We start from the raw sequence: 9,899 nt of genomic DNA on the forward strand, positions 1-9,899 counted from the left end.
TCTTCAATTACTTTATAGTCTTACTTTTCACAAACATTTTAATTTTGCTTTTTATAGATAGACATCTTCATTTTGAGCGAGAATTTTGATTTTAGCCCCACATTACTCCAATTCAAATTGTTCGGTGATCTAGGCTATTGGAACACTTCTAAGTATTAGATAAGTAGGTTTCATAGGCTGCCAGAAGCACCGAAGCAGAGCGAGGCAGCGGAGCCGAGAAACGGAGAAATTTTAGCCAAGTGGACAGGGACTTGCGAGCTAGTTTAAAAATTCATATAAAACCGGTAAGCGCAGCGGGGTTAAATAAATTTAATTTAATATTTATTTATTTAACAGTCTGCAACTCCGCTCCGCAACCTCGCTCCTCTCCGGTGGACACACTGTACGCAACTTCGGTCCGCATTAGTTCGTTTTCCCCTACGCTCTCTCGCTCCGCTCTGGTGGACAGGCAGCCTTAAGGTCGCCACGACGGCAATTATTCTCACGTTTCTGAAATTCTGAATAATTGTCCGTTTGTGGCTAGCATTATGTTTTTTCGTTTATAATAACTATTAAAATAAAATAAAAATCAAACTTCATCAACACCTTTTTATTTAATACTTGCCATGGACATGAAGTACATGATTTTTTTTAAAAGAACATCAGTCATATAAATTGAGACATGCCTAATGTTCCTCATTCACTTCCTGGAATCAGATCCTACAATAGACCAACGGAAAAATATTGAACCTAGTACCCTTCGGACATCAGTCCACCATTTAACCGTTAAACTATCGAGGCTCTATATTTGTGATCAATGCATATTTATTGCACAAGCGACATTGTCAGCTGACATGGCTCCGAGTTACATACAGTCTATGAGATCACGCACACATTTCGGAATATCATTCAAAATAGACTATTACATTTATTATTTTTAAATTAGCTTCAATAAATTGATATAAAAATAACTTACACCTAGAACTAGCACTATTCGCTAAGAATATTTTATTAATTAGTTAAATATTATTTTGAAGTAATGTAACAAAATCAAAGTCTTATTTATAAAGGCGATCCGCCTTGTGATATAAGCGTAATGGTTCGACTTAAGTCTAATATTATAGCTAGCGCGCTAAGAACTGGTGTCAGCATGGTTTGAACATCTCATAGACGACGCAATGAGTATTTTTTTTATCCTCTACAATTTATCCCTTGGTTACAATCTCACCTGATGGTAAGTGATGATGCAGTCTAAGATGGAAGCGAGCTAACTTGTTAGGAGGATGAAAATCCACACCCCTTTCGTTTTCTACACGACATCGTACCGGAACGCTAGATCGCTTGGCTTTACGTTTTGCTGGTTGGGTGGTAATTAGCCTCCAATTAACCAGCCAGACCTGTACTAATTAAGACCTGAAACAGCCCAGCCGGGGATCGAACCCAGGACCTGTCTTATAAATCTACTGCGCATACTCCTGAGCCACAGAGGCCGTCAAAAATGCCACAGATACACTATGCTCTTCGCATGCTGCGATGCTAAATTACAAACTATCATAATTAATAGGGAAGCCATGGGCAAAAAGAGGAGCATCACACGCGGCAGGACGAGTAACGTAGCCGTATCACACGCGGTAGGACGAGTGACGTAGCCGCATCACACGCGGCAGGACGAGTGACGTAGCCAAACTAAGTGTGTGCCTCCTTTCCTCCCATGTCGAGTCGTAGTGTGTGGCAGGCTTGTTATGAACATAGAGAGCACGCCGCTCTCGAGTCTATTTCAGTTAGTGATTTGCAGTCTAATATCAACAAACTTTATATATTAGATTATAAAAAAAATATCCCATCACGTAAAAAACAAAATAAAATATTTTCATACTTTCTGGAATCCGCACAAGAAAGACAAGTATTATGACTATGTTGAAACGTTTATAATAAATATGAATAAAAAATAAATATAGTTGCACAATACACAATTTACTATTTAAAGTGTTTTTAGATATCATGGGTACGTGACAGTCGCCTGTATGACGTTCATAATACGTACTATTATCGTGAATCGCGGCAAACTTTGTGAATTAACGTATAAAAACGACCGTCTAAATTCTAAAGGTTTTGTGTCTCGCGGGAAATGTATAGAATTCCTAGATTATTATCTATTTTTTTTTTATTCCAGTTAGCCCTTGACTACAATCTCACCTGATGGTAAGTGATGATGCAGTCTAAGATGGAAGCGGGCTAACTTGTTAGGAGGAGGATGACAATCCACACCCCTTTCGGTTTCTACACGGCATCGTACCGGAACGCTAAATCGATTGGCGGTACGTCGTTGCCGGTAGGATGGTAACTAGCCACAGCCGAAGCCTCCCACCAGCCAGACCTGGAGAAATTAAGAAAATCTCAGTCTGCCCAGCCGGGGATCGAACCCAGGACCTCCGTCTTGTAAATCCACCGCGCATACCACTGCGCCACGGAGGCCGTCAAATCTATCGAGCAGTTGAGGCATTAAAGCATATCAAACAAACCGACATTCTCTTACGGTTATAAATAAAGATTGAATCATACACACGTTAACGCCAGCTCTGTAGCTACGGACAAGGAAACAACATTACAGCTAATCCACGCTGTCTTACTTGCACTACAAATATCTCGGACTAATTACATAAGGACCTGCCTCGCTAGACGTTACTTTTCTGTCAGAGTTTATGAACAACGATCTAACGCGATTATAAAAACTGTCTCTATAGAATCGATATTTCATAGTTGTAATAGCGTTCGTCGGTTAAAGAGCTCGTATAAATATGTAGTTGAATGGTGAAAAAAATAACTTTTACTTTAGTATTAGACTAGCGGACGCCCGCGACTTCGTTCGCCCTTAGACCTCTTTAATCCAGCCCTGACAGTAGTATCGCTGTAAGAATGGAGTAACTTCTCCCGTTTTCCCAACATATCCCTTCACTGCTTCTCTGTTCCTATTGATCGTAGCGTGATGAAAAGTATACTATTACCTGCCCAGGAGTATGAATAATAATTGTACAATGTCTCGTTAAAATCCGTCGAGTAGTTTTTGTTTCTATAACGAACATACAGACAGACAAAAAGTTTACTGATTGCATTTTTGGCATCAGTATCGAGCACTAATCACCCCCTAGTAGTGATTTGGGAAATATATTTCATGTACAGAATTGACCTCTCTACAGATTTATTATAAGTATAGATAACATATTCTCTAAGCTCGTTTTGCTCGTGAAATGACAGACAATTTTATCTGTGAATGTGGATGCTATACTAGTCCTTGTGTAATTAGTCAGAGACGAATATACATTTCAGACACCACTACATACTCGAATATATTATTATAATATAAACATCTCTTGACCTCGAGGGTCTACATAAGATTTAAATCATTAGAAGTGCATACAATATTGCAATGCGATTTCTACACGGTTTAATATCACTTACAAATTAATACATTACAGTAATGTGAGTGTCAACAGGTTTGCTTTCAGTTATCTTTCATCTTTAATAAATTCTTCCACAAAGTACTCTCTATGAAGTTCATTTAATATTAAGCAGTAATAAGGGTACTTCCCAAACACACAAAAAAATGTTTAATATGTTAACACAAAAAATGTTTAATATGTTAACACAAAAAATGTTTAATATGTTAACACAAAAAATGTTTAATATGTTAACACAAAAAATGTTTAATATGTTAACACAAAAAATGTTTAATATGTTAACACAAAAAATGTTTAATATGTTAACACAAAAAATGTTTAATATGTTAACACAAAAAATGTTTAATATGTTAACACAAAAAAAGACATTTATCGATTAAAGCGAAATAAATAAGTGGCTTAACTCAGAATTATCGGAATTAGTCGGAATAATCAGGCTTGTTATAATAGGTTGGTCGCCCATATTTCGACAAACTCCAGAGATTATATAAGAGAAATACCCTATTCTATAGCTCACGACATTTTAAATTAGGTACACGAATTCATTTATGTATATGTATAAAGGAGATGTCCCAAATTTGCCCCATGTGAAGTGTAAAATACCCAATAACATAGTATGCTAAAATTACCTTACAATTTTCATATTAAAAGCTATAAACAGATATTTAGGAAATAGCGGGGTTTTAAAATAATTTTTATTTTTACTTTCTCACATAATATAATACCTATATTATGTGAGATGTTATGATACTCAATACGCAATAACCCCGCTATTTAGTATATAAAACAAAATTCATAATTAATCTAGACCAGCATTTCCCAACTTTTTTCATCCACGGACCTCTAGGGAATCAAGCAGTTTTCACGGAACCCCGTAGTAAAATAAACAGTGTCATAGTTCGAGCACCGTGGGTACTAACTGCCACAAACTTCTTAGAAGTAATTTCATGAGTGGAATAAAGTTTTCAATACTTCAAATATTCCTTCACCTGTAGTGTGAGAAGGCAGAGGTAAACAAAATAAAATATCATTTCTAATATATGTGTTAGTTAGTCTCTCATCTGAAAAGAAAAAATCTGCTCGTAAGTAAGCGTAGCGATTACGAGATATTAGCATTTATGTATGGTCCAGAGATGACAACGCGGGCCCCCATACATATACTCACGGACCCCCAGGGGTCCGCGGACCACAGGTTGGGAAACGATGATCTAGACATTACAATCCAAAGGTAAGAGATTCATTGTGATGCATTAAGTTCTTTGTCTGGGGCAAACGGACAAAAAGTTAATGCGAGTTATGGAGAATGGGACATCTCCTTTGTTTTTTTTATTTAGATGTTAAATACTAAATTTATATTAACAAAATCTATTTACATATTCACCATCACTGACCATACTGATATATATTATAGAGTAATGAATTTTGTAGGTGCATATTGTATTTACATTTGTGTCCAATTTCATGGTAATATCTCAGAAATAGGAGAGACGATTTGAATAAATTTTACACTTAAATAATTTGGCTTTTCAAGTTTATGGATGTTTTTAATTTGAAAACGCAATTTTATTAATATATTACTATTATATAGATTTTTTATAAGTCTCTTGAAGATTTTTGAGGTAATTACATGATAATCGTAAGTTTAAAATACCACTATATATAAAATATAATAAATGACAATGTTAATTTTATTTATATACAATTAATTGCATATATTTTTTGTTTTGTATTAATATATATTTTAATTAGTTTAAATAGTCTATGTTCTAGGAGATGCAATAGATTTTGTTATTCATTTCCAAAAATTTTCCTAAAACAAAAAATACGCATTTCGGTGCATAAAAGCAAAATTAAATTCACATGAAAAAATAAACGATAGACACATTTATAATTGTTGTAGTCAAAGTTCATGTAATTTTATATGTCGCTTTATGTAAAAGTTAAATAGGAAGTTTCTAGTAAGTGTAGTAAGCGATAGTTTTGATCTACGCAATTATCATTAATTAGCTGACGCCGAGCGGTTTCACCGGCGTGGTTCCCGTTCCCGTAGGAACATGGGGATAATATACAGCATATAGCCTTTCTTGATAAATGGGCTATCTAACACTGAAAGAATTTTTCAAATCGGACCAGTAGTTCCTGAGATTAGCGCGTTCAATCAAACAAACTCTTTAGCTTTATAATATTAGTATGGATTAGTACTTTAAAAAATTTTGGTAGTTTCAACTTTTCACCATTGATAATACCAATGGACCCACCTGTTGTGTGATAAAATTAAATGAGTTTTTTATTATTATTGTATTTCAATAGGCAGTGATGTCATAAAACTAATGCTTGCTTTAGAAACTCCATAACTTATTCATAACAATTTTACTATACTCCACGAAAACCTGACCAGTCTTCTAAGCGACCAGACTTATTTTGCTACTATAATATTATTACTAGCAGTATTTTTAAGTGATGGGAGCCACGCGAGTTATTTTTCATTTACCTACTTTATAACTAGTTATTTTAAATTAAATTTTTCTAAGAGTCCATTTAAAAAAAATGCCAGGAATATGTCTTTGGCTAATATAATTAGTAGCGAAATTTTATTAAACGACTCCTCATGAGTTCCGATCAGTCTACCTTAATAAACACACGCGTCAGTCACATCCAGCTCGTGCGGATTAACTCGACACCTGACTCGAATGATGTTGGTACTGTATTTGTATAGATCTGATTGGTGTAGCCAGGAGGCAAGTTAATGAGCACGGGTTATACGTTAGAAATGATCAGTGACGTAAAAAATATATATAGTTTTACGTAGACAGAGATGTAAATATATAAACAGCAAACATCGTATTCTTTCAAAATACAAGATGGCAACTTATGCGTGTATATATGGTGTCTCAATATCGTTTTTCAGACACAAGTCATTGCAATTGTCAAAACAAGTTTGACAATGATGCAAATTGTATTATTAATTGACCATTGTAGATTTTTAAGTCTTTAGCAAAAAATAAATTATATAAAATGAACGTATTATAAGCAAAATTATTACAGTATCAACTCACTGTAAATTATATGTCACCAGTTTACTTTAGAATGTTTTGGGATGTCAAAATCGTATTTGACTTACAAAGGCAAATCACTTGTCTATTTACTTCTCTGTCTAAGACTCTGTCGTTGACGTGTTGTTGTAGAGTATATCATGATCTACAAATCAATCTCGTCGTGAGAATGTTGCATGGAATCATGAATACACTACATTTTAGATTCAACGACATATGACGACTTGTGTGTTTGAACCAGTGGCGTAACTAGGTAACCAAGGGCCTTGGTGCAAATGGGGTCCTACTACTATCTGAACTGGTTCAATTTTATCAAGTGAAAATATAAAATATATACAAATACATAAATATGCTAAGGTTCATCATCAGCTCTCAAGTTCTACAAGTTCAGTTTGATCACGATTATCTGGGAAGGATTCGAGGGGCCCCTTAGCTTGGGGGGGCACGGGGCTAGCTTCGCCTAGCCCCTGGGTAAATACGCCACTGGTTTGGAACTTTAATACCCACTTACTTACATTTTTATTGTCAATATATAACAGTTCTATATATTTACACATATCTGTTACGTAAAGGCATATTGTACACCATTTTGTATTTTACAGTCACTTCATTTAGATATTCTTCCAAGATAAATTAATAATTTACTAAATGCATATTTAAAATTATTAAACTAATATTGATTTAGTATTAATTAAAATTATTTTCAATTTTTAAACTATACTGGAAGTTTGAAAGTGTTACCATTTTTTGCGCAAATAATGGATATTAAATACTTAAATTCTGATTAAGTGCGTATTATCTTATATCTAGAGTTATATTATATATAATGACATTTCTACAATACGATAAAACCTAGGCAGAACTAATTGGTTATTATATTAATTGATTTAAATTAGATTAATAAAGTTAATTTTCATTAATACATAGATACATTTACTTAAATAGAAATGAATAAAACAAAAAAGTATACATATATTTTAGTGACAAAAAAATAATGTAAGTTAGTGATGATTGAAATGTGATTTGAGATGTTATATACTAGCAACACTAAATAATATGATAATTATTATATATTTTTTAAAACAAAAAATAGTAATGGTTTGAATTGCGTATACAACAAAATACTCCCAACGCTCATGTCAAATTCCTACCGAAGTTTTATTGAAGATTTTTCGAGAATTTAATATTTTTATTATATATATTTAGTATCAAAATTATACGAGCGGTGAGAATATTGAGGTTTTCGCTCAAAAAAATTATTTATTTTGACCTTCCACAGATAAGGTGTGTGTTTTTTTTTTATAATAATACCCATCGCTACGAGTATGTGGTTAATACATTAGCAATGCTATTGATGTTCTGATGTTTTTATTTTACTTCTTTAAAATCAGCCCCCCTAGCCAAAGGCTTCGAAAACTAGAAAAATGTATGGTAATGACAAATCTTGATCACGTGACCTGTCGATAGCAAATGTCATTCCTTTTACATCATTCTAGTTTTCGAAGCGTTAGCGATCGTAGAGAGAGAATCGACTTGCCACTTGGCTAGGTGGCAGGTCTAAGCCGATATAACCCCAAATAAAAAATCACTTATTTGTGACTAGCTCAAAATAAAAATCAAACGTAAATTTGAGTAAATTTTTTGGAATGTTTTATTTCAATGACTGTCTATTAAAATGTTTAAAAGGCTTTTACGGGGTTCTACAGACAACATAAATATGATATCAAATTTTCACAATAATCTCGTAAATACAGAATCTGCTTTTTAATTTTATTATATTATAGTAGCGGACCCAGGCAAGCTTTGCTTTGACTGTTACGCAAGCAATTAATCAAAAGAAAGCTGGTAATACAGTTAAATTGGGGGTGTTAGGTTAATTTTCGTTACGGAATTATTTGATACGGTCGCCGCTTTCAAAGCCCGTGATAAAAGCTATGCAACAGTAAAATTATATAATTTAGTAATTCAAAAACAGCCTCAACCTCTTACTAGTAACCACAAGTGTGTGCCGATGTTTGCACAAATTTTAGTTATATGTATTACTAAAAATCTTTCTTTCATAATCCTTCGTCAATTTTAATGATATTTATTTTCCTTTTAATTTTAACTATCGTGAGTATTAATCATATTAATTGATTATGAAACACGGCTAAAACTAACGTGATACAACGTTGGGGGAGTTTGGATCGTGCCGCGTTAAAAAACCAGCTCATGGCTAAGGGCCCCGCATGGGTTCGAAACTAGACGGGCATATAACTGTACGTGAGTTTTAGCCGTGTTTTATAATAAATTAAATTGATGAGTTTTATAAAATTATAGTGTCTAATGAGTACGTAGCTTATTTATACTAGTGGTTGTCTGTACCTGCGATATTTATAAAATAACGAAAATGTGTTATATGTAGATGTATACATATATACATTATATACACACCTGTAGACCTAACATGTGCGACATAATGGTTTCTCGTCAAAAAATAAAAAAAGATATTTTCGACCAATAGCGAAAATATAGCTGTCTCACAACATTATATTGTATAGCCATTCAATTATCACATATTGAAAAAAGACACTGCGACAAATCATTATTACGGATGACGTAATTGAACTAAAATAATGACAAGATTGATTCGTGTTCATTCAAATCCTCTGGAAATTTAACAAAGGTTGTATATCAATAAACTTGTTCAAGCTAAAGAAGTCTCTATTACATTCAAATAAGGTTTTAAGTCGATTGGGGAGTACGCGGTGTGCAAGCGACCGTGACGTAAGCGGCGGCGCCGAAGCGTCGCGCCAGAAATCAAGGAGATAGACTGCATTTACGTTACATGAAAACGGGGCATAAAAGTTTTTCCCAATGCTAAGGGGGGAGCAACTATTTGACAGGTTTTCATATAATCTTCTGTCAGTTCCGTGAGCCGTGCGAAAGACAGCGATCATCTAGTCCAGTGATTCTCAAAGTGGTCTATATCGGGGTCTATGACAAACTGCAAGGGGTCTATGTCAGCGAAAAAAAATTTGGGGGTCCATTAAATGAAAATGTTTTCCACAATAGTGGATCATAACATATACACTGATAGTACCTATTATTTACTTCGTATTATCTTATAATATCAAAACATATACATTATTTTAAATGTAACTATGAAGTAAAAAAAACATTATATATGTTTATAAAATTGTGTAAGTTGTAGGATACAGAAAATCAATATCAAATAAGTAGGGGGTTTACCCAACACGGAAAAACATGGCTAGGGGTCTACAACACAAATAAGTTTGGGAAACTCTGATCTAGTCTATGTACCGCAGGTACAATGTATGTCGTTGCTGTCTCATCACAACGAAAGATATATTGAGGCTAGGCCAAATTGTATCCTATAACTTGTATACAAAAAAATCGCAGTCGTTTA

The sequence above is a fragment of the Bicyclus anynana genome, chromosome 1 (assembly GCF_947172395.1).
Source record: "Bicyclus anynana chromosome 1, ilBicAnyn1.1, whole genome shotgun sequence".
NCBI classification, from domain to species: Eukaryota; Metazoa; Arthropoda; class Insecta; order Lepidoptera; family Nymphalidae; genus Bicyclus; species Bicyclus anynana.